This window comes from Eleutherodactylus coqui, chromosome 1, assembly GCF_035609145.1.
Source record: "Eleutherodactylus coqui strain aEleCoq1 chromosome 1, aEleCoq1.hap1, whole genome shotgun sequence".
Taxonomy (NCBI): domain Eukaryota; kingdom Metazoa; phylum Chordata; class Amphibia; order Anura; family Eleutherodactylidae; genus Eleutherodactylus; species Eleutherodactylus coqui.
In genome coordinates, this window is record NC_089837.1 from 378,600,046 (window position 1) to 378,624,683 (window position 24,638).

Sequence of the window (24,638 nt, forward strand, 5' to 3'; positions counted from 1 at the left end):
CTATCCATAAGTCTAAGTGTCCAGGGCCGGCAAAAATCTGAAGACACTGTGCTGCTAGGACCTTACAGACATCAACCTATCGGGAGCCAGGAGTGTGACAGGGGCGTTCCTGCATCCAAGCGCTGTCAAACCCCTAGCTTTCTGGTGGCGTACAGATACAATAATACCCACCTAGAAGGTGAGTGAGGAGACTTATAAGGCTATTCATTCTCCTCTGGGAAATATATGCAAATAAGGAAGATGGAACAATACCTCTGCAGCGCCACCTATTGGATAGCAGCATTCCTGCAAATCAGGGCTCAGTCACGCGGGCGTTTTTACGCGCCCATATACGCAAGTAAAAAAAACGCGCGGCCATGTCCATTGCCACCCATATGTTTTATCTTTTGTAGGTGCATTTTTTTTTTTGACGAACGCAGTACGGATGTTTTTATGCGGGTAAAAACGCCCATGTGACTAAGCCCTCAATGTCCGACCCTTTATACAGGTCTTTGCAACAATAATTGGGAATTGAAAACCAAGCCAAAATCCATACACAGACAGCTGTTTTGGGGTGTTTGCCCCTCATCAGTGTGCAGTACGATTCTGTCTGGGCTAATGAGAGGCCTTTGACGTGATTCGGAAGGGGTATCATCACTCCTTAAGGAGAGCACCTAGAAGGTGAGTGAGGAGACTTATAAGGCCATTCATGCTCGATTTGGACACTGATTTGCAGAAATGCTGCTGTCCAATAGGTGGCGCTGCAGAGGCATTGTTGCATCCTCCTTATTTGCATAGTAAACAAGAGTGAGGATCAATAAAAGCCAATAAAGTCAGTGAAAACAGAAGTCTCTCAGAAACCTCTTAGAAACAATACAATACAACATGCGTCACACATCATTTTTAAAGCAACTTCATTTCCTTATATAGTTAATCATTGTTCATCATACATGTGCAAACAAGAATAACCTAGCATCTGGTGCAACATTTTTTTAATGGACAATTGCATGTTCAAGTTCCACTAGGGAAAATAAAGTGTTATATATATATATATATATATATATATATATATATATATATATATATATATATATATATATATATATATATATATATATATGTATATATATGTATATATATATATATATGTGTGTATATATATATATATATATATATGTATGTGTATATATATATATATATATATATATATATATATATATATAATATATACACATACATACACTAGGGTGGCTCTTATTTTTCAACTTTCTAAAAAATTAGCTCCTACCCCCCCCTATCTTGTTCCAATCAACAAAAAATCAATCTGTGCAAGACTTTAGCTGAATTGGACAAATGCCAGGTGACCCTGATCGACCATGAAGTTTTGAAATTTTCACTCGGAAATTCATTTTTTCAGATAAAAGTTTTATAGTTATTTTATTTATAATCACTTGTAAGCACTAGTAATAGAAATTAATGCAAGTTTTCATTAATTTAATTAGCATTGCTAAGTTAAGTCGGCGCTACAATTGATTTAACATACATTTGCAGACTGTACAATAAGGTTACATGCAGTACTTTTCCTGCGTTAAAAGTAATGTCACTATTAACGATGGAAATGGAATAGAAACATTTGAAGGTCGCATAACAGTTATCCGATTGAGCTGAAGTTTTGCACAGCCCCGTTTTCTATTGATTGGAACAGGATTAGAGGGTGGGAGCAGCAGAAGTTTAACTTTCGCAAAATTACATATAACTAAGGGCCACCCTAATATACACACACATATATATATATATATATATATATATATATATATATATACACACACATACATATACAGGAGGTAGACAACACCATATGAAATGCATAGGATTTTAATCATTAGCCCTGAGCTGCCCTTTTTACTCCTGCTTGGCTGATAGTTTTCCTGCCAAATTTGTGTTTACTTCACCTCTTGCCCTGCTCTGGGTGGTTTTGTCAGCCAGCTAGTAACAGCAGCTGAGTGGCTCAAACCCCTGACCAACTTGATAAGCTTCTACAACGAAGTAAGTTCTAGGCTGGACCTGGGAGAGTCTATTAATTTCGCATAGCTAGATTTTTCTAAAGCATTTGACACAGTGCCGAATAATAGTTTAATATATAAAATGAGGCAGCTCTGACTGGGGAAAAACGTGTGTATCTGGGTAAAGAACTGACTCGGAGATAGAAAGCATTGGGGGGGGGGGTAATAAATGGGTAGAAAAATCGCAAATGAAGTTCAACATTGGGGTCATTCCATTTATAGAGGGAATTTTTGAAAAAAAAAAATCTAAATATATTTATGTTAATATTTTTTGATGATTTATGTTTTTATGACTCTTTTAGAGAGAATATTTTACTATTCTCAAACATTTCTTCTAACAAAATCATATCTAATACTGCACTCAAACTTGACTATGCAAGTTTCCACGTGTTTCCACAAGTTTTGACAGATTGAAGAGAAAGATTTATTCAGTCTGCATTTCAGTATAGAAGTGAATAGATGTTTTTAACTAACACATGTGACCAGTGAGGTAATGTAACTTATTATATTTGCTATATTATGTAATTTATAGTAGAATCAATAGCCCACCAACTAGATGTCCGGCCTGTTACCAATAAAGTGTAATTAATCGTTTTGTCATTATAATTTACAACAAAAGTTCTTAATTTAAGTCTTATAAGGTTCATATATATTGCAGTTACCGGTTACTGAATAAAACACCTAAAAAAAAAAAGATTATTCTTATTTTTAGTAAGTTTACATTCAAACACGTCCTGTCTGTTACCAGTTCGTCCTGTCTGTTACCATATGAAAAACTAAATTAAGGGTGTTTGTAACTAACAGATCAGAACAAGTACAAAACAAACAATCTTTTAAGAGTATAGTGAAAATAATGCGAAAGAGTCTTGATTATATATTAACTAGGAGAACAGAAGTTTTGGAAAAAACAAGCATTCTGCAATTGCTATTCATTTGCATGTCCTGTATGTTACTAAAAGTCACATGTACTAAGAGTTGATAGAAAGTTAGGAGGTAGGTATGACATAGATACATTTGTCACAGTGCAAAGTTTAACTACCTATAGCTATTTTTAAAGTTTCAGACAAAAATATATTTAAAAAAATAAAAAAATGTGAAAAAATTTGCGTGTCCATGTCCAGTCCGTTACCATGGCATGCACCATTGATAAATGTACGGTTATGCACATGGGCAGGAGAAACGGATATTACCAATATACAATAAATGGGGTACTGCTAGGGAAAAGTGATATGGAAAAAGACCTGGGGGTACTAGTGGACTGTAGACTTAACTGGAGCAACTAATGCAAGTCAGCTGCGGCGAAGGCAAATAAAGTCTTGGGGTGCATTAAAAGAGGTATGGGGCGAGGGACGAGAACATTATCCTCCCACTATATAAGGCACTTGTCAGGCCCCACATAGAATACTGTGTACAGTTCTGGACACCGGTGCTCAGGAAAGATGGTACAGTGCTGGAGGGGGTTGAAAGAAGGGTAACCAAATTAATAAACAGAATGGGAGGACTGGAATACCCAGAGAGGCTATCAAAATTAGGATTATTCACCCTGGAAGAAAGATAGCTAAGGGGTGAGCAAATAACTATGTATAAATACATGAGGGGACGATACAAGGATCTCTCCCATGTTCTGTTTAAACCTAGGACTGTGACGGTATATAGATATTAAATAACCAGAAGGGTTGTTGATCCGGGTCTTGGAGTGAGGTAGGAACTTTCAAATGTTGATCCAGGGATTATTCTGACTGCCGTTATGGAGTAGGGATTTTTTCCCCCCAAAATAGAGTAAATTGGCTTCTGCCTCACTGGGTTTTTTTTTTGCCTTCCTCTGGATCAACAAGGATTGGGGTTGGAAACAAGCTTAAGGCTGCCTGTCCACGGCCGAGATGGAATATCGCTAGCGATACTCCGCTGCGTGGGAGGAGGGGGGAGCACTGACAGGTCTCTGCGATGAGCTCACCGCCGAGAATCGTGGCAAATCGCAGCATGCCGCGATTTCAATCCTGCAAGCAGAGAATCGCTATGATTCACCACTCGTGGACGTCGGGCTGCACTTTGCATTCTCTGCGTTACCCACGGCCGGATTATCGCCGTGGATAATGTAGTGACATATCACCCGTGGACAGGCAGCCTAACTGTATGGACATTTGACTTTATTCAGCCTTGCATACTATGTTACTATGTAACGGCACCTTGTTGTTCGGGCAGATGTTCACTTAAATTACATGGGATTATAAATCACATATCAATAAAACATGTAGAGACCGATTTTAAGGCACGCATTTCGTATGGTGTTTCCATATTTTTGTCCACCCTCAGTATATTGTATGTGTATGTTTATATATATGTAAAATACATCAGAATTGTGCTTTTTTTGTTCACCTCCACTCCCAAAGAGGAATAAAAAAATTATCATATGCACCCTGACATGATACTAATATCTTCACTGAAAGGAATAGTCATCTATGTTCAATACCTTTTTCACTGTAGGAGAAGAGAAAAATTCTAAAACATAACTTTCATTTAAAGAAAATGTTAAAAATCAAATCTAGCTGATAATAAATCCAACAATACTATAATGCATCAAACAGACTGATTCAATTCATGTCTCATATGAAAGAGAGGGAGAAGGGGTGTCTTTTAGCACTCCTATTTCCACCCAGTCATGCAGCCAGACAGATGATCCCTGACTTCTATCCCTATAACAGAACTTGGATTCCCTGTATCTCCCATAGACAAGACCCTAGGTACTCCTATTCATGTAGTAGTCCTGCATATATATAAGTCTTAAAATCAATCTCAAAGGAACTAGTCTGATAAAAAATACTGAACTGTCACTGTTCTGGCTCTTTTATTACCTCTACTTGTTCCAGCAGTATACCCTAACCTGCCTCGTCAGAAGCCTAATACTAGAAGAATATTCAGAGACATAATGAAAATAATGAAGAACGCCAAGTCTTGATGGTAGACTGGGTGCCACCCTGATAATAGCGTTCTTTGATGCGCGTCCTGGATGGTCGCCCGCTCTGACATCTTGCTTAGGGATAGACATGGGCTGATGAGGTCCCCAGCTATGGGTGGGCATTTAGGCTTAAATGTCGGCGTCTGTGCTGTTGCTCTGCTATTCTCAATGTGGCGTCCACTCTACCATCAAGACTGGGTGTTCTTTATTATTTTCAGAACTATCCAAAAGGTGTAACTTGAAGCTGCTGAGTCCCAATGCAAACAACGTAACAGTGCCCGCACCTAACAATGGGCCATTTATTTTTGTGTGGGTGCGCCTCGCTATAGCTACAGCCCTGATAATATCCAACACTATAAATAAAATGTGGTCAATCAACACATCTAAAGGATAGTGGATACAGAGAGATCTGTTCGGTTAGATTGGCATTGAACATTGATCACTGTCTACATAGCTGATTTTTCTCAGCCTTAGAGAAGGTTGTACATAACGGTACTGGTGTATCTTGACGCCACCGGAAGCCATGGGTTTGACAGGGCTTGGATGAAGGTATGCCCCCGTTACACCTGTAGCTCCCGATAGGCTGACGTGTCAAAGGTCCTAGCAGCACACTGTGTATAGAGATTAGGCTGCCGTGGACGGTTAGGGTTAGGGATAATTTTCTTTTAGGCTTACATTATTAGTTTTAAATACTTGCATGTTACAGGTATAACATGCAAGAATTTACACTTAATAATGTAAGGCTAGCAGCTAAACAATCCCTAACGCTAACCCTCGATGGCAGGGAGTTGGTAGAGCTTTTGACCATATATCATACAGCAACTAAAACACCTTCTAAAACTTGAGACAGAAAAACGTGCAGAATCCCAAGCATTGAAATTTTTTGAGAAATGGCAAGTTTTCATATAAAGATTCATGGACCAAAATGAGATCATACAATGCATGCTCCCATTTAGTAACACATCCTGGTACACACTCAAGCAGGAGCGGATGGATCAGATATATTAAAAATAACATAAAGCAATATTATTAAAGATGAGAAGACAATATTTTCAGGCAATAAATAGAAATTTTAGTATATTGATACGCCATAGCATACAGTAAATTAATAAAAAGAAAAACCACAGAGACACTAAACTACACTCTCAATATCCACCTTTAGATGTCCACTGTTTATTTATTTTATTTTGTTTTATGTTGACAATTAAAGCTAATGTGCTATATATATATATATATATATATATATATATATATATAATTGTTAACCATTGCGATGCAATTATCCAACATGTAGATGTGTCAAAGATGTAAATGTAATTTGATTACGCAATTTTTTTTGTATCGTAATCTGAGTCGATGATATGCTTTGTTTTTGAAAAAAATTGTAATAAAAAGAGTTTTAAAAAAAAAGGATAGACCAGCACCGTACATAACAAAGCGTGAGCACAGATTATATACAGTCACTTCAGTAAGAAGTCTCCTCCGATCTTTCCTTTGTTATAACTTATTAATCATCACATAATTATTGCGCAATAACTCCTGGCAGCAGACAGCATACTTACCCCCTCTCAGCTCACACGCAGTTATTAATTCTGTGCCTCTGAATCCCGGAAGACTGATCTGTTCTGCTGGTAAATGCTGTAAACACCACAGACCTAGCTAAGAGGAAGGCAGAAGACAAGTAGAGGAAGTAAAGTCCATTCCCAGGGGTGTAGCTAGAGGAGGGCGGTCAGGCGGAGCATCTGCCTCAAGCACTCAGGAAGGGTTATATACATGAAGGACTGACACTGATAATATTCAATGTCTTCTAAATTCATAAGCCAGAAAATATCAACAGCCACGTAACTCAAGTCCGGTGGTTCTAAGTTAATAGCTCCACTTACTAGACTGACGATGTGCAGGAGACTAACAGGGCAGTACAAGTTCTTCTGCTGTTAGGGGCCCAAGCAAACAAGGGGCCCAAAGTCACCCTTGAACTGCATAAGAGCTATACATTTTCACTTAAAAAAATTAAAGGATCTATTTAATAGGCCATGATCTGCAGACCTGATTGTGGCACTTGTGCCAGTGCTGGGGCCTCCTAAATGTTTAGAGCAGGTTGCAGTCTGGTTCGTACTCAGAATGCCATGCTTTTGTAGCAACTGTTTTGAGTATGGCAGCATTGGTCCGTTAAAATGAATGGTACTTCACTGCCAGGGGCGTAACTAAAGGCTCAGGGGCCCTGATACAAAAGGTGACCTGCTCCCCCCCCCCTCTATCTGTATCTGTACCTGTACCCATACCTAAACCATGCTGCACAGAGGCATAACTTGAAGCTTCTGGGCCCCAATGCAAAACCTGTAACAGGGCCCCCAACTATAATGCTTTATTCATAATACTGGGCTCCCTATATGTAGAAGAGAGGCCTTTTGGGCCCCCTAAGGCTCCTGGGCCCTGGTGCAACCGCATCCCCTGCACCCTCTATAGTTACGCCCCTGTTCACTGCAATACCATGAACAGCCACTATGAAAAGTATGAAGGTCTGAGACTGATGTAAACATTGAAGTGGCTGTAGCACTTGCACGAGCACCATGCCCCTTACAAACAGCGGCTCAAATAAACCAGTGGATATGGGAAAGTGCCAAATGGATGTTGTTATGTGCAAAGATGCTTGATAAGGGCGCTGAAACGCGTTGCATGTTAGCCACAGATCATTGTCAGTCTGTTTTAATCCCCATGTTTGGGGTTATTAAATATTAATGATATCAATAACTTTTCTGGAGCGCAAGAGGGTTTTTTACTCATTCCTGGTCACTGCAAACAGCAGATCCTTTGCCAGGCCTGGACTCTCATTATTCACCTGTATCTGTTGTTTAATCAAGCTTTTGCTATAAACCCCTTCCTGTTCTCTCAGTCATGGCTTGTTTGTCAATTAGTATGACAGTTTATGCTGGCTCCATCCGACTCTGTGCACTTCAAGTCACCTGGTCTTGTCCCACTTATGCTCCTAATCCCACGTCATCTCCTACTCCAGGAGTACTCAACACCTTGCCAAGCCTGCCGCTATTTGTAATGGGTACTGTTGTATTATGTTGCCACTTGAAGTTAGGGGTGGACACATAATTCAACTGGGTTGACGCCCCCAGTTAGTGATTGGCTGTCTCCGCTGCCCTGTCGGCTCTGATTGCCTTACCTGTCCCCGCTGCTCTCTCGGCTCTAAAATGTCATGCAGACACAGATCAGTGCCCCACCGTTGGCAACACTGTCCTCCCCCCTGGCCATGACGCTGCCGGCAACACTGTTCTGTCCCCGTGCTGTAGCGCCGCTCACCACACTTAATGAGGCTGTTCCGCAGCTCTCCGTAGTTTTAGGGGATGTGGCCGCTGATGGCTACTCTGCTCTCCTTCCTCTGCTCCCTTCAGCAGTTGTGACTGATGCCGCTGCTGAGAGGCGGATGGGAAGTGAAGTAGCCCTCAGCGGCCGCATCCCCCCCATGTGCTTCCTTCCCCAGCTGTCAGGGTCGCCGATGCCGACAGCTAGCGACACACGCACAGGGGAGCGGAGTAGCCCTCAGCAGCTGCATCTCGCCGCTACATCAGCGGGGAGGACAGTGTGGCCAGCGCTGGGGTGATCTCGGCGCTACAGCTGCATGACAGTGTTGCCGGTGCCAGGGTGGCCAGGGGGAGAACAGACTGCACGGCACATCACAGCCGAGAGCCCAGCAGGGATAGCCAATCACTAACTACAGGCATCAACCCTGCTGAATTATGTTGCCACGCCTAACTTCTGGTGGCGAGATAACACAACAGTACGTTGTAATGACCCACATACTCTGCCTAGCTCTAAAACTTTATATCTGCTTTGTTATGCTTTTAGTGTTTATTAAATCTTATCTAGGCCAGTCTTGTCTCTAGTCAACAGTGACTAAAGTGTACCTGAATTTTCCCCAAATTTTCTAAATCAGCCCAGGTCTTCATTGGCCACTGCCTTGCAGCTGTTTACACCTAGTTTGAGGTCTATCAATTCCATTTGCCATGCAAATATTTAGATTTTTCTGTTGCTTTGCTGTCTGTAAGCCACTTACAGGTGGGGGACGTGTCTTAAGTCAGCCATTTTGCCAGTAGGCTACTGGTCGGGACCTCCTCTCTCACACTTCTCATGATGCTTTACATAGCCCTGCTCCAATCAGCTGCAAGGCAGAATCTGAATGCCCGCACCTCTATTGCTAGTCGTAATTGTCCTTGTTGTCCCTGTTACTAGAGAAGCTAAATGCCTTAGAACAGGCAGTGGATTGGAAAGGTAGTGGAAGGGAGAACCTAGTGGCAGGCACTTCAAACTGGATTTTAAGAGGTAAAACATTTTTTAATGCAAGTATATTAAAAGATTGATTATACACTCAGAAGCTACAAGTTGTGTGAATAGTTAGTGTCCATTTAACTGTCAATTTAGAGGGGTTATCCACTTGTGAAGATAGATGGCCGATCAGCTGTAATCTGGGCTGGTATGCTCATGCATCTGAGATGATTTCTGCAGGAAGCAGACCACTATTCCCATTGCAGTGGCCTGGCTTGATATTGCAGGCCAAGTTGACATTGAATTTAATGGGAACTTGGTCTGCAATACTAAGCCTGGCCACTACATTGGGAACGGAGCTTTCCGCATCTTGCAAAAATCAGCTCAGTACAAAGCGAACTGGCCCAGAGAACAGCTAATCAGTAACGGTGTCTGGTGACTGATCCCCGTCGACCTACTGTTGATGATGCAGAGCTTTGTGGGCTGGGGAAAGGAACGTCATCACAGTGAATGGTGGTAGGTAAGAGAGGGAAAACAATCTGCCAAGGACTCGGGGGTGGGAGACAACATAAAATAAATTCCATTGCAGCTGGTACCAGAAACACAAACAGGCCGTTTAAATAACCTCGCTAGGAGGATGAGAGAACTATAGAGAGAGCGGCCTCACTCAGGGCTCATATAGTTTACCTTGGAGGAAGAAACAGACCCGGTAATGTGTGGGGCCTGTTCTTCATATGTAAAAGTACAGTATATGGGTACCATTGTGGCAGTACAGTAAGCAGCAGCAGGCACCTTTTGTTTTCAGCCTAGCAGCTGCAGGCAATACTGGCTGTACTGCCATTATAATGGTTGTTGAAACAATATTAAAAACCGGTATATTTAGCACTGCATCAGTTTTCCTTACACTCAAATTAATGACGTTTCTACATGCTAAAAGTACTTTCAGACTCCTTTGCCAATAACAACTAAAACCCATAAAGACAAAAGTAATACCTATCCTAGAGTTGGATGAATATCAAAACCCTGTCATTACCTTATTCATGTAATGTTTTCTAACCTGAGCTGCTTTGGAACAATAGAGCTGATAAAACACAACTTACACCACTAAAGGCCCATTCAGACAAAAATTTGTTTAAGCGATAAAAAGTGACTGATGGTTTTGCTTTTAAAGATGACCGTTTAAACTTAAAGGGGTTGTCCCGCGAAAGCAAGTGGGGGTAAGCACTTCTGTATGGCCATATTAATGCACTTTGTAATATACATCGTGCATTAAATATGAGCCATACAGAAGTTATTCACTTACCTGCTCCGTTGCTGGCGTCCCCGTCTCCATGGTGCCGTCTAATTTCAGCGTCTAATCTCCCGATTAGACGCGCTTGCGCCGAAGGGTCTTCTCCCTTCTCTTCGGTCTCGGCACGAGCGGCGTTCTGGCTCCGCCCCTTCTACGCGTCATCACGTAGCTCCCCCCCGTCACGTGTGCCGATTGCAGCCAATCAGGAGGCTGGAATCGGCAATGGACCGCACAGAGCCCACGGTGCACCATGGGAGAAGACCCGCGGTGCATCGTGGGTGAAGATCCCGGCGGCCATCTTGGTAAGGTAAGTAAGAAGTCGCCGCAGAGCGGGGATTCGGGTAAGTACTAAACTTTTTTTTTTTTAACCCATCCCTTGTGTTTGTCTCGCGCCGAACGGGGGGCCTATTGAAAAAAGAAAAAAACGGTTTCGGCGCAGAACAACCCCTTTAACGATTATCATTGAAAAATGGACGATAAACGATAATTGAACGATAGTTTGCTTGAAGGCGTGTGCATCAGTGAAGGTAAAAAAATGAGTTTAAAAATCCTTAAACGACTGAACGATTTTCATTTAAACAAAACGAAAAGCGAACTGCCAAACGCTGGATGTTAAGCGGACTGAAGGACAACAATGAACGAATTACTAACGAAAAGGGCATGATAGGCGCGCGTTTACACGTAATGATTATCGCTCACTTTCGCCACTTTTAACAAATTCTGAGCGATAATTGTTGCGTCTAAATGGACCTTAAGACTAATTAATGGGCGCACAGAGACCTTTCTGGTTAGATGGGCTATGTACATTGATAGTGGTTTCACATATCCCCAAATGAAGCAGGAAAGTGGAATCCCTGTGGCCGCACGGCTCCGACCAGAGGTTCCAACGCAGATGTGACTATCAGCCATGCACATGGATGTGTACGTATATAACATGGCGTGAGCACAGCTTATATACAGTCACTTCAGTGAGAAGTTTCCTCCGATCTTTCCTTTGTTACAAGTTATAAATCATCACATAATTATTGCGCAATAGTTACCATTAACAAACCGTATACGACTTACCCCTCTCAGCTCAGACGCAGTCAGGAATTCTGTGCCTCTGCATCCGGGAAGGCTGATCTGTTCTGCTGGGTATTACTGTAAACACCAGGGAGGGAGGTGCCTTTAACCCCTTGATACTGTACATGTTTTGGGCATTAAGGGCCAGGCAATTCTTTTGAAGCCATAACTTTTTTTTTTATGCCAACTTAGCTGTACGGGGCGTGATATTTGTAAAACACACTTGGGAACTTTGTGGACTACATATCATTTGGTGATTAGCTTCTAATAATTTATTTTTTGGCGGGGACGCAAAATAATAAGAATAATCATCATCATCGTCATCATTTATCAAGCGCCAACATATTCTGCAGCACTTCACAAGTCGGAGGGAACACAGACAAAATAAGACATAACATATAGTATTAAAGCTTACAGACAAAATAGTTGACTGATTAGGAGTAAATAGGGGGAGATAAGTGCTTGTTCTGCACACTGATCCAGGCATCTTTTAAAGGGGACCTGCCAGTAGATTTTTGTAATGGAATCCAATAGCAGGGCTGTAACATGGGCATTGCTGTGTTTTATATACTGCATTTGTTTGGTCTAATAATAGCAACATAGTTAAGTAATTTGTTTTAACTCCTGAGTGACCAAACTTTTTTACGCTTTTTCCATTTTCATCTTTCATCTTGTAACTCCTGTATTTATTCATCGACCTCACTCTATGAGGGCTTGTTTTTTGTGGGAAGAGTTGTATTTTTCAATGATACTATGTAATGTACTATATAATAATGTACTGAAAAACATTTTTAACATTCTAAGTGGAGAGAAATGTAAAAAAGAATGAAATTCCACCATCTTTCAGTGCGTTTTGTTTCCACGGCACAAAAACTGAAACAAGAATGACATAACTTTATTCTATGGGTCAGTACGATTACTACGATGTTAAACTTATATAGTTTTTTTTGCTCTACTGCTTGTATTTTTTTTCAAAGATATTTACATTTTTAAAATTATTTTCTGCCGCCATCTTCTGCGTGCATTTGCTTTTTTATTTTTCCATCGTCATAGTTGTGCGAGGGCCCATTTTTTGTGGGACGTCCTCTAGTTTGCATTGGTACCATTTTGGAGTACATACTTTTAATCACTTTTTATTGCATTTTTTCTTGGAAACAGTGTTTTTTTTTTCTGATGACATATTTTTGTTTTATTATTTAGATTCTTTAATTACAAATATGGCAATAGAGTTTGTTTTTTTACTTTTATTACTTCTTTAAAAATAATTCTTATTTTTGCTTCTTTTTTTTTTTTAAGTCCCTACAGGGGACAACAACATGCGATTCTTTGATTGCTCCTGCAGCATGATGTAAGCATAGCATTACATCATACTGCGATCATGCAAGCAGTCTATCAAGCCACGCCTTCAGAAGGCCCCCGGCTGGCATGACACTCGCACGGCTCCCTGTGATCTCACCGCGCGCGCGCGCGCACGGGGGGGGGGGGGCCTACAGCACCCCTGAACATCGTTTAGGGGATTTGAATTCGGTTGTCAGAATTGACAGCGTCATTTAAAAGGTTAACAGCTCCGATGAGCCACGCAGCTCATTGCAGCTGTTGCCACCGGATTTCGGCTGTAAAAAACAGCCCCACAATCTCCCTCCATACATGTCCTGCATCTGCAGGGCGTAAAAACACGATAGACCGGTCACTAAGGGGTTAACATAAAGTTATGTTGCTATTATAAGACCAAACAAAAGCACTATATAAAACACAGCAATATCCATGTTGCATCGCTGCTCTTGGATTCCATTACAAAATTCTTCTGACAGGTTCCCTTTAAATGAATAGGGTACTATATATAAAATCGTGTATATACAAATATGAAGTGCATTCGGGGGTACAGGGTATGGGGAATGCAGTGGGATGTAGGGGGTCAAGTTTCAAAGGGGAAAATATATAGGAATAAATGGAGAAGAGATAGATTAGAGAATATCGTAGTTCTAAAAAGATGTGTTATTAGGTCACGCTTAAAAATGAAAAATGTGGGCGTTGAGAATTCACGTGATTGTCTGGGGCAGCACATTTTAGAGGAATGGTGCAGCTTGGGAAAAATCCCGGTGATAGGAGTTGAAAGTTCAGATTACAGAGGAACTTAGTCAAAGGTCATTAGTACTACGTTGTTTCATATTCACTAGGCGCCCCGTTCTTGCGCTGTGTCCCCGAGACATTTTTCAGTCCGCTGTGTGCGTGTGCTCTCCCATAGGGATGAATCAGAGAGCGCACACAGAGCGGCTGGAATGAGTCATGCTTTGTGCGTGTGCCAACTTTGCAGGGACACAGTGGAGGAACAGAACACCCAGTGTGTATGAAACACAGCTCCCGGACTCCTTGTTCCCTGAACTTCGAGCCCCATAATGTAGTTTACCAGGTTCACCTGTAACTCAATATATGTAGTATATGTCATCTCGTGCCTTTGTGGGCTTTTATATGTGTGAGAAACGATCATGGAATGCAAGGCCCGCCTATCTAAGCACAAAAGTACAATCCGCATGGGGAGGACAGATGTACCCGTAGCAAGGCATTTCCTAGAAAAGGGGTACTCAATTAGCCAGCTGCGCTGTGACAACAGGGAAAAGAAATTGAAATTTTTAGAATGTAAATGGATCTTTGACTTGGACACCCTCCAACCAAATGGTTTGAATCTAGAATACAATCCGTTACCTTATATATGATGCAATGCAACTTTTTTGATGATTGAATGATTTTAATAAGAACTTTTTCTGTATTGACAGGAACCCAGTTGGCGCAGATGTGGCACTGGGACTTTGGCATGGGCAGTTTTTGGATGGAAGTTCTAATACCACTATGGAAATCGCAGGGATGATTTAATTATCTATCAATAGTGATCTTTTTGCAGCTTTATATAGAATATGTCTGCAATACATAAAATTAATTTTCATGGCAAATATGCAAGTGTAATGTGCGATGTCTTGAAATAATGGGGTTTGTGAAAGGTTTACCGAGGTTCACTTGATGTAGGTCTGTGCTCTATGCGATATCCTCAGGAGAATCTTATAATATGTATTCACCATTACTTACGAGATGGTTGGGCTGCTATACATATCTCTTGATTACAGTGACTTGGATGGTGTTCCCATAGAAAGAAAGAAAAATTAAAAACAAATAAAGAAGGGGGAGATCTCTTTATCATGTTACACAAATATTAATCTGAGTTCAGATCTCGCTGTACAGTGTTTTAGAAGTGAGCCGTGCTTGAACACATACAGTGGGGAAAAAAGTATTTAGTCAGATACCAATTGTACAAGTTCTCCCACTTAAAAAGATTAGAGAGGCCTGTAATTGACATCATAGGTAGAGCTCAACTATGAGAGACAACATGAGAAAACACATCCAGAAAATCACATTGTCTGATTTTTAATGAATTTATTTGCAAATTATGGTGGAAAATAAGTATTTGGTCACCTACAAACAAGCAAGATTTCTGGGTCTCACAGACCTGTAACTTCTTCTTTAATAGGGTCCTCTGTCCTCCACTCATTACCTGTAGTAATGGCACCTGTTTGAACTTGTTATCAATATAAAAGACACCTGTCCACAACCTCAAGCAGTCACACGCCAAACTCCACTATGGTGAAGACCAAAGAGCTGTCGAAGGACACCAGAAACAAAATTGTAGCCCTGCACCAGACTGGGAAGACTGAATCTGCAATAGGCAAGCAGCTTGGTGTGAAAAAATCAACTGTGGGAGCAATAATTAGAGAATGGAAGACCATTGATAATCTCCCTCAATCTGGGACTCCACGCAAGATCTCACCCCGTGGGGTCAAAATGATCACAAGAACGGTGAGCAAAAATTCCAGAACCACATGGGGGAACCTAGTAAATGATCTGCAGAGAGCTGGGACCAATGTAACAAAGGCTACCATCAGTAACACACTACGCCACCAGGGACTCAGATCCTGCAGTGCCAGACGTGTCCCCCTGCTTAAGCCACTACATGTCTGGGGCTGACTGAAGTTTGCTAGAGAGCATTTGGATGATCCAGAAGAGTATTGGGAGAATGTCATATGGTCAGATGAAACCAAAGTAGAACTGTTTAGCAGAAACACAACTTGTCGTGTTTGGAAGAGAAAGAATGTTGAGTTGCATCCAAAGAACACCATACCCACTGTGAAGCATGGGGATGGCAACATCATGCTTTGGGGCTGTTTCTCTGCAAAGGGACCAGGACGACTGATCCGTATACATGAAAGAATGAATGGGGCCATGTATTGTGAGATTTTGAGTGCAAACCTCCTTCCATCAGCAAGGGCACTGAAGATGAAATGTGGCTGGGTTTTTCAGCATGACAATGATCCCAAGCATACCGCCAGGGCAACGAAGGAGTGGCTTCGTAAGAAGCATTTCAAGGTCCTGGAGTGGCCTAGCCAGCCTCCAGATCTCAACCCTATAGAAAACCTTTGGAGGGAGTTGAAAGTCCGTGTTGCCCAGCGACAGCCCCAAAACATCACTGCTCTTGAGGAGATCTGCATGGAGGAATGGGCCAACATACCAGCAACAGTGTGTGCCAACCTTGTGAGGACTTACAGAAAACGTTTGACCTCTGTCATTGCCAATAAAGGATATATAACAAAGTAATTAGATGAACTTTTGTTATTGACCAAATACTTATTTTCCACCATAATTTGCAAATAAATTTGTTAAAAATCAGAAAATGTGATTTTCTGGATGTGTTTTCTCATGTTGTCTCTCATAGTTGAGGTCTACCTATGATGTCAATTACTGGTCTCTCTCATCTTTTTAAGTCAGAGAACTTGTACAATTGGTATCTGACTAAATACTTTTTTCCCCACTGTATGTAGGACAACATGCCGGTATGAGTGAGACTGGTGGTTTTCTTAACCACTAGGCTACCAAGCTTTTGCTTGTGAGCATGGGAGGTGGGCTCCACCTTCAGATCCGGGCGGGAGATGTAGAGCAACACATTTCATATCTGAGGAGCATTGGTCATCTGTAGATGCACTAGCAAATATCACAGAAGCCACACCACTGACTTACTGGCAAATCTTTCAAATTGGGATACTCTAGAGCTAAAACTCCTTTTGAGCATCTCTGTAGTGGACTGGGTCCCTCCCGTCTTACCTTTTCATGAGTCTATAAGATATTAACTATGGAAACAGAGACCCCACCACCATCATATGTTCTTGCCTAGGAAAGTGACTTGGCAGTATTGTTTACACCAGAACAACTAAATAAAATCTACACCATAACACACAAATCCTCCATCTCAAGCAAGACTCAAGAAACGGGTTTCAAGATCCTCCCGCGTTGGTACAGGGTGCCCTCCCGACTTCATAGAATAATACCCGCTGTTTCCACCCTCTGTTGGAGGTGTAGTACATGCCAAGGGACCATATTACACATATTTTGGGAATGCCCAATGCTAGCAGGTTTCTGGTCCGAGGTATGGTGTATCTCCTCTAAATTCAGAGTATGCACTCCCAAATTCACATGCATTCTTTCTTCTACATTTCAGCAAGATTCCGTCGTACTCCTATAAGCGTTCTGTGGTGAGACATCTGGTTGACGCGGCAAGGACATGCGAAACTTTGGCGACAATCGTCACCTCCCTCTATTCTAATGCGGTTTCGTAAGGTCCATGAGCTTATGGAGATGGAGGACCTTACTGCATCCATCAAACACACACAGGACAAGTTCTTAAAAACATGGCATTATTAAATTGAGTTTTAAAACTCAGAGGAGTATAAGAACCTATGCGCATAATTAGCTCGATGGACCCTGCACCCAATGTCCAACTCTGTGCCCTAATCCTGCAGCTTCCAGGTCCTTCTTACCTCAGTGAATAAATTAATAATAATACGATAAAATGTATGGGGGTGGTTGGGGGTTTCAGTTTTTTGGGTTTGCTCTCCATGTGTCTCCTGCCCTTCCCTTTTCCCTACCCTCATCCTCCCTATCCACTCTGTCTGGTTTCTGGGAGTCAGTGGACAATTCCCAAGCAAGGCCTCATGCCCACGGCTGTGGCAGACTCCGCTAGCAGAATATCACAGCAGAGTCCCCCACGGCACCCGCCAAAACCCCCAAACTCACCTACCGGATCCGCCGCGCTATTCACGTCCCCCGAGCCGGCGCGCATGCGCAGTACAGCGCATGACGTGCCGGCAGTGCAGGATGATCCTTTGAATATCCAAAGCAATGTGAAAAACAGAAAAATAGCTATCTGACTTACTAATGTACTGATAGGTCCACTGGCGTACGTATAGAGGGTGCAGTCACGCCTGGGCCCAGGAGCCCTAGAGGGCCCATAAAGTCTCTCTTCCCCATATTGCATATCAATACTACCAATACTATCAATTTTTATAGTTGGGGGACCAGATCCAGATTCTGCACTGGGGCCCAGCAGCTTCAAGTTACGTCTCTGGATAGGACATAGATGGGCTGGCAAAAACACCACCTCCCTTGAATACAGACAGCCCAAATGTGAAATGGGGGAACATATCACAGGTGCAAAGTACTAATGAACATTCGCTCACATTACTACCCTGTTATGAGGGAAGTAGCTACTTAATATTACACCTGCACATAGATAAAGTACACAAAGGGTGCCAGACCAGTTGGCATGTGTGGTGGATCGTGCAGATCCACAACCCATAAACGCCAAATTTTAATTAGGCAAGCTGCCCCGCACCGCCAAAGTGAACCACACTGGCACCGAAACCCCAGGTTTCCCCCAGCACTCAAAGCCATACTGCCTGCTACAAAAGATACTGATAGATACTAATAAATGCTAACGTGCAGACAGCCAAAGTGCTCAATGGAGGAGCGTTGAAAAAGTGCCAAGTACTGATAAATAACCACTCACAAGCCTATCTTGCAAAAAAGGGGGAGCAGCTGCTTAGTACTAAATTTGCACACAAATAAAACATACAAAAGGGAGCCAGACTAATTGATTCATGTATTCCACCAGGTTTACAGCCTATTAATAACGCAATTTTGCAATTCAGCGGGCTGCCCTGTATTCGAAGCCATACTGCATGATACAAAATATGGATAAATACCGATAAATAAGAAGTATTGGTTAATATTTTGTCCAAAATACACAAGCTCACAAGCCAGCATCATGGGTCCTCGTTCTCGTGCGAATCACTACGCTATCAGAAAAAGGTCACAGAAAATTGGCCATCTTACCTACCAATGTGCTGATAGGATATAGATGGGCAGGCAAAAGCAGCCCAAATGCTAAATGGAAGAGCATATCACAGGTGCAAAGTACTGATGAGCAACTGCTGACATAACCATCCTGTAATGAGGGGAGCGACTACTTGGTAGTACACTTGTACAAATGTACACAGCTAAAGCATATAAAGGGTGCCAGGCCAGTTGACACATGTAATGCCTCCCCCCCCCTTCTTCTGTGACCTTTTTGTGAAGCAATGTGTATTTAAGATTAATGTGATGATGACACGTCACAATGCCCCAGAAGAACCCTGGGTAGAGCTACTTGTTGATGTGGTGTCCGCTGCAGTTTTACTATGTGTGTTCTTTTTTAACCTTCCCTGTGAGTATGAGCATTAAAGATATCCGGAACTGATTAAAATAGTAGTGATAGCATTGCAGTATTTGAGGTTCTCTTACATAGTTTGGGTGCCTTTCTATAGGCTTGTGTCCTGTGTAATTACATACCATTGATCTATGGTGGAAACTTGGAAGCAAGGTCGGGAAAATTCCAACTACCCTGCAATACACATTTCTGAAACATTTTCTACATATGGTGAGAAGGGAGAGATCTTTGGATATAGTGGATTCCTCTGAAATATCCATATGTTGAGTAGTGAAGTCACTTTTGTACAAAAAGATACGCCTGGCTGTTGCATTCAGGATAGATTGGAGAGGGGAGATTTTATAGAGGGAAAGACTGTTCAGTAGCAAGTTGCAATAGTCGAGCTATGAATGGATCATGACAACAATAAGAGTTGTGATGTATCCACAGTAAGAAAAAGGGGGATTCTGGAGATGTTTTTGAAGGGCAGGTGACATGAGCAGGCAAGTGATTGAATATAGGGAACAAAGGAAAGATCATAGTCAAGTATGATCTCAAGAGAGCGGGCGCGCTACCTAGGGGATATGGTGATACCACAAACTGAACTGGAAATATTAGCTTTAGGTGGGTTAGTAGTTGGTTGAAACACAAGAAATTCAGTTTCTGAAAGATTCTGTTTTAGATACAGTGATGTCATGGTGTTAGAGATAGCATACAGACAATCACTGGCATTTTGTACAAGTGAGGGTGTGATGGCATGGGAAATAGTATATAATTGGGTGTCATCGGCGTAGAGATGGTATTTGACAGTACAGAACCAATTTAAAAGAGGAAAAGGGAAAGATACCAGATGAAAGACACGGTAAATATTGTAGCGAGGTGACAATGACAGTGAGAGAAATCTGCAGACATCTGGGATATTCTCTACAGGTCTTTAACAAACCTAGAACACTACTGAAAGAAAAGACCAGGGTTCCTGTGCTTTGCGTTAGGAGGGTCAGAATGTAGAGGGTATCTCTTCATTCAGGTCACTTTCTAGAGTTTTGTTATAGTGTTTAACAGTCAGATCTGGACAAGAGAAGGAAGAGATCGGGGATGATGACTGTGAAGAGTCTCTAAACTGCTGAGTGTTAATGATTTGCAGATTTCTGTCTATGCAATAGAAAAGTCCTGAGAGAGTAAAGAATACTTGATAGTAAAGGAAAGGTAGTTGTGGTGAAAGCGGGAGAGAAGAGTTTGAAAAGTCAGAGGCAGAGCAGAAACAGTAGACGACCAAATCAAGCATGTTACTGTCGTTGTGTGTGGAAGAAGCTGTTGATTGTGAAAGGCCTAAGGAGCAGGTTAATGATAGAAATTGAGAGGCATTGGATTATCAATGAGGATGTTAAAGCCCAGGTAGATGACTGTCACTCGCATGGACAGTGGATGGGAGAGTCTAAGGACCTCAAAAAAAGGGAATGTGAATGAGGGTACAGGGGAATAACCTGGAAAGTGTATTTTGGAGAGAGAATGCCTGGTATCAGGTTAGGGGGTATAGAAAAGGTGTAGTTCAGTATAAGAGAATAGCGAGAGAGGGAAATGGTATTAGACTATTAAATCCATGTTTCTGTGAGAGCTAGCAGGTTGATATATTTTGTGATGAAGTTGTGTTGAATGGTGGGGGGTTTATTGCACACCGACTGATAGTTCCTCACTTAAAGAAGACAGGAGAAGCTATATAGCAAATATTAATCAGATTTGAGGGATTTCTTTGCGCAGCAGGTGTATGATGTTATAATGAGGAGAAATAGAAGGTAAGCCAGGATTAGGTATTATTGTATCTTGTCACCACCGGAAGCTTGGGTTTTGATAGAGCTTCCATGGAGGAATGCCGCTGTCACACCTCTAGCTCCCAATTGGGTGACTTCTGTAAGGTCCTAGCAGCAGCGTCTCTATAGATTGTTCCCTGGCCTGCACGGTTACAGTTACGGTTAGGAGTTTGTCTTCATGTTAGGCTTACATTATTAGCTGTAAGGCCAGGGAACTATCTATACAGACGCTGCAGCACAGAGTTTCCCCGGAGCAGCCGTCCCCCTAGCATCTCCCCATGCCAACCGTTACACCGACACTCTGGGCTGCAGCAAGCCCCCTTCACTGAGGCAGGGGCTCTGCTGCCTCAGTGCTCCAGTGTCTCCTAGCGGCCCTCTTATCCCCCTGCACTGAGGCAGGGGCTCTGCTGCCTTAATGTTTCTTTCTCTCCAGGCAGCACCGCAATCCCCCTGCACTGAGGCAGGGGCTCTGCTCACTCACTGCCCCGGTGTTTAATACCGCTGCTGCAATCCCCCTGCATTAAGGCAAGGGCTCCTCTGCCTCAGTGCTCCGGTGTCTTCTGCTGCCGGCACATCCACTCCGACCCTTGCTGTTGTAGGAGGATTAGGAATGCCTCTACGTGTCCTGCCGCAGATGGCTGTGCATGTGGTGCCGCCACCGCTCCCAGCTTCGCAGAGATCCTCCCCGGGCTGAAGATGCTCTGCTGCCGCTGTGGGTGAACCCTTAGTGGGCTGCCAGGACCTGCAGCCCAGCTTGCTCTGTAGCCAATCAGCTACAGAGGGCGTAACCGCCCTGTCACTCTTGTCTCCACCAGGACTTCCTGGTGGTGACAACATACAAAAATACCGTCCGGCTACACACAAATGGGTCAGATTCCACCATGCGGAAGACCACTACGGAATCCAGCGCTGTGCACACCGGTGCCCGCACGTACCTGTATAAAATCTGTATTGTGGATGGCTGTGGCCAAGTGGACCATGATATTGAGCCACGACCAAAGAGTTAAACAAAACTCAATATTACCCTGAATTTTCAGTTCTTAAACCCTTAACGACCAGCCCATTGCCTTTTTACGTCCTGCCCAAGTGGGCTTTATTCTCTGAGGATGTAAAAGCATGCGTCCTACAGAGAATAAAGCCCTGTGGGCTATGGACGTGACAGCTCCATGCTGTCGGTGCCCGCAGTTAGCCGACAGCATGGAGCTGTCATCCCGGGCTGCGGGGACCCGCCCCCCGGCATTGCGATCGGCGCTATCCAGTGGATAGCGCCAATCGCAAAAAAGTTACAAAAAGTAGGAAAAAAGTTAAAGATTCAGCTGCCCTGATGGATCGGATCCTTAAGGGGAGCTGAAATTACTCACCCGCCTTCTCTGGGGTCTTCTGCAGTGACGGAGTCCTCCTGGACCCGCCGCCGCTCTTCTCCGCATGCGCGCCAGACGATGACGTCACGCGCATGCGCAGAAGCCCGGGAGCCCCCGGCAAATTCAAAATCTCCTGGCTCCTGAAGGTAGCTGGGAACCAGGAGATGTTACCGGGGACAGGATCGCCGCTATCCAATGCATAGCGCCGATCACGAAAAAGTTCACAAAAGTAAAAAAAAAGTACAAGTTTCACCTCCCCTTATGGATCCGCTCCATGAGGGGAGGTGAAAATACTCACCTCAGGTCCGCCGATGTCCCCGGTGTTCCAGGACCCGAAGTCCCCCTCTGCACATGCGTGCCCGATGATTGACATCGGGCCTGTGCACAGAGGGGCTCGAGCCCCGGGAAATTCAAAATCTCTCTGCTACTGGCTGCCATGTGTAGCCAGGAGCAGAGAGATTTCACCGGGGACATGATCACTGTTACCCAATGGATAACAGTGATCATGTAAAGTAAAAAAAAAAGTAAAAAAAAGTTTCAAAAAGTTTTAAAAAAGTTTAAAAAGCGTACGTTTCATCTCTCCTCATGGATAATATCTGTGAGGGAGGATGAAAGTACGTACATAAGGCCCCCGGATTTATCCGCGACCTTACCCCAGCTTCTGCGCACACGCCCGTCGCCAAAATGGCGGACGCATGCGCAAAAGCTGTGGATTACCAGGATAATTGAAATTCTCTCTGCTCCTGGCTACAAAACTGAACCAAGAGCCTGGAGATTTCACGGGGGGCGGCGATGAGCGGTTCCTGGACACATGTTCGCCGTTATATAATGGATAATGACGATCACGTAAAAGTAAAAAAAAAAATTTGAAGTTTCATCTCCCCTCACCGATGCGATCGGTGAGAGGAGATGAAACTTTTTACCAGAGGCCTCCGTATTTGCACCCTGACGCGATCCTCCTCTGTGAACTTACCCGGATTCTGCACATGCGACCGCCGGCAAAATGCCGGACACATGCACAGGAGTTGGGGAGCCCAGAAAACTTAAAATCTCCTTGCTCTCAGCGACCAACGGTCACCGAGAGCCTGGAGCAGTGACAGGTGGCATCGTTGAGCGGTCGCTGGTCACGTAATAAAAAAGTAGCGCTCTAACATAGGTCAGTCTCACATGACCGGATAGGAATTACGGATTCCGCATGCGTCTGATCCGCGGTATTACGCAGATCAATCGCCTTGGATTTCACAATTCCGCTCACATTAGTGGGTTGGAATTGTGTAATCCACTCGCAGAAAAGAGAACGCAGCAGGTTCTATTTTACTACGGGTATCCGCAGCATAGAGCCTATTGTGCTCCATGGTCGTCGATAGGCCCGCTGCCCATACGCAACTACGTTGTGTACGGGCTGCGGGTACCCGCGTCATCGCTAAGCGACAGTGCGGGAAATACAAAAAAAAAAAAAATTGTACTGCGAATGACCACCTGTGTGAGTAGGCAGTTATGCGCAGTACATTACGCGGCCGTACGCAGGGTCACAGCCGGGCTCATAGCTGGGATCCGCTGCGGGCCTCCGCAAGCAGATTCCGCCTACGGCTGCGTGAGCCCGGCATTATTCAGACCGCTACCTGTAATACGTATTTTACAAGAAGCCCCGGGAACGCTCGCCTTCCTGCAGTTCCAGGAGCAGCTTGTTGAGCGCCTTCTGTGCGAGACCGCCGCACCTCCGCAAGCTTACGAAGACTCACGGAACGCCACTTTTTACACCCCATACCCGCCACTGAGGTCAAGAAATTACCCCCAAAAAGCATGAGAGGAGGGGGGATACCGGTTTTATTGCCCCATGTGCCCATTCCAACCAGCCTCCGTAATTACCCCTGTCTTCGGAAATACCACACAGTTCCCATTATTACTTTTATCTAAGATTTGGGGATAGCTGAAAAGGGCGCGGAGGGAGGGGGGGGGGATATTTTAAGGGAGTCAATTTTTATTCCGTACAAATGAGCAATGGGGCCTTGAATTTATTCAGTTGTGCCCTGCAATCCAACGGGTGTTCCCTCCATTAGAGGCCTAGCCATGGGCCCTGTAAGTAGATTAGGGCCACAATGGGTATGTTTCTGAACTCGGGACAAATGGGGGTATCCATTTTTGGGGTGAAAGTCTTCATTTATATGTGTGCTGTACAAAAAACCCCTGTTTTTAAATTGAAGCAATTGCCCAAAAAATGAAAATTGTAATTTTTTTCCTATTGCTTTGCTTAGATCTATTAAAAAATTGTACGGTTAAAA

The 24,638-nt window shown here is 43.3% G+C and overlaps 1 protein-coding gene across 4 annotated transcripts in view; it reads right to left on the minus strand.

The window, feature by feature from the left end:
* The window catches only part of LOC136578651 (transmembrane protein 176B-like), a 62,324-nt gene extending 50,596 nt beyond the window's left edge, over window positions 1–11,728 (minus strand). The window contains exons 1-2 of one of the 4 annotated variants that reach the window (XM_066578849.1): window positions 11,627–11,655; window positions 6,561–6,636 (exon numbers count right to left, since the gene is read on the minus strand). The gene's annotated coding sequence lies outside the window, so the exon portion shown is untranslated. Of the gene's footprint in view, window positions 1–6,560; window positions 6,658–11,626 lie in introns of all 4 variants that reach the window. The other 3 variants (XM_066578846.1, XM_066578854.1, XM_066578852.1) reach the window with 3 other exon arrangements.
* Between the last annotated feature and the right edge of the window lie 12,910 nt (window positions 11,729–24,638).